Source organism: Bombus pyrosoma, unplaced genomic scaffold, assembly GCF_014825855.1.
Source record: "Bombus pyrosoma isolate SC7728 unplaced genomic scaffold, ASM1482585v1 HiC_scaffold_4726, whole genome shotgun sequence".
NCBI lineage: Eukaryota > Metazoa > Arthropoda > Insecta > Hymenoptera > Apidae > Bombus > Bombus pyrosoma.
In genome coordinates, this window is record NW_025219986.1 from 1,705,790 (window position 1) to 1,708,422 (window position 2,633).

Genomic DNA, 2,633 nt, shown 5'->3' on the forward strand with positions numbered 1-2,633 from the left:
TAGCATTACGATATAACGTATAACGTTATGTAGTATTGCGATGTATCGTATAACGTTCTGTAGCATTAGGGTATAAAGCATAACGTTATGTAGCATTACGTTATAACGTATAACGTTATTTATTGTTACGTTATAACGTATAACGATATATGGTAATACGTTATAACGGATAACGTTATGCAGTATTGCGTTATAACATATAACGTAATATGGTAACACGTTATGACATATATCGTTATGTAGTATTAAGATATAACGTGTATCGATATGTAGCATGACGATATAGCGTTTAACATTATATCGTATTACGTTATAACGTATAACGTTATATGGTAATACGTTATAACGTATAACGTTATGCAGTATTGCGTTATAACGTATAACGTTATATGGTAATTTGTTTTGACATTTATCGTTATGTAGTATTAAGATATAACGTGAATCGATATGTAGCATGACGATATAACGTTTAACATTATATAGCATTACGATATAACGTATAACGTTATATAGCATTACGTTATAACGTCTAACGTTATGTAGCATTACGTTATAACGTATAACGTTATGTAGTGTTACGTTATAACGTATAATGTTATATGGTAATACGTTATGACGTATAACGTTATGTAGTATTACGGTATAACATATAACGTTATGTAGTATTACGATGTAACGTATAACGTTATGTAGCATTACGGTATATAGTATAACGTTATGTAGCATTACGATATAACGTATTACGTTATGTAGTAATGCGATGTATCGTATAACGTAATGTAGCATTAGGGTATAAAGCATAACGTTATGTAGCTTTACGTTATAACGTATAACGTTATTTATTGTTACGTTATAACGTATAACGATATATGGTAATACGTTATAACGGATAACGTTATGCAGTATTGCGTTATAACATATAACGTAATATGGTAACACGTTATGACATATATCGTTATGTAGTATTAAGATATAACGTGTATCGATATGTAGCATGACGATATAACGTTTAACATTATATCGTATTACGTTATAACGTATAACGTTATATGGTAATACGTTATAACGTATAACGTTATGCAGTATTGCGTTATAACGTATAACGTTATATGGTAATTTGTTTTGACATTTATCGTTATGTAGTATTAAGATATAACGTGTATCGATATGTAGCATGACGATATAACGTTTAACATTATATAGCATTACGATATAACGTATAGCGTTATATAGCATTACGTTATAACGTATAACGTTATGTAGTGTTACGTTATAACGTATAACGATATATGGTAATTCGTTATAACGTATGACGTTATGTAGTATTACGATGTAACGTATAACGGTATGTAGTATTACGGTTTAACGTGTAACGTTATGTAGCATTACGTCATAACGTATAACGTTATTTAGTGTTACGTTATAAAGTATAACGATATATGGTAATACGTTATAACGTATAACGAAATATGGTAATACGTTATGACATATATCGCTATGTAGTATTAAGGTATAACGTGTAACGTTATGTATCATTACGATATAACGTATAACGTTATATAGCATTACGTTATAACGTATAACGTTATGCAGTATTGCGTTATAACGTATATTGTTATATGGTAACACGTTATGACATATATCGTTATGTAGTATTAAGATATAACGTGTATCGATATGTAGCATGACGATATAACGTTTAACGTTATTTAGTGTTACGTTATAACGTATAACGATATATGGTAATGCGTTATAACGTACAACGTTATGCAGTATTGCATTATAACGTATAACGTAATATGGTAATTTGTTTTGACATATATCGTTATGTAGTATTAAGATATAACGTAAAACGTTATATAGCATTTCGTTATAACGTATAACGAAATATGGTAATACGTCATGACGTATAACGTTATGTAGTATTACGGTATAACGTATAACGTTATGTAGCATTACGTTATAACGTATAACGAAATATGGTAATTTGTTTTGACATATATCGTTATGTAGTATTAAGATATAACGTGTATCGTGATGTAGCATTACGATATAACGTATAACGTTATATAGCATTACGTTATAACGTATAACGTTATGTAGTGTTACGTTATAACGTATAACGATATATGGTAGTACGTTATAACGTATAACGTTATGTAGTATTACGATGTAACTTATAACGTTATGTAGCATTACGATATAACGTTTAACGATATATAGCATTACGTTATAACGTATAACGTTATGTAGTGTTACGTTATAACGTATAGCGATATATGGTAATACGATATAACGTATAACGTTATGCAGTATTTCGTTATAACGCATAACGATATATGGTAATTTGTTTTGACATATATCGTTATGTAGTATAAAAATATATCGTGTATCGATATGTAGCATTACGATATAACGTATAACGTTATATAGCATTGCGTTATAACGTATAACGTAATATGGTAATTTGTTTTGACATATATCGTTATGTAGTATTAAGATATAACGTATAACGTTATGTAGCATTACGGTATAACGTGTAACGTTATATGGTAGCAGATTATAACGTTTAACGTTATATAGCATTACGTTATAACGTATAATGAAATATGGTAATGCGTTATGACATATAT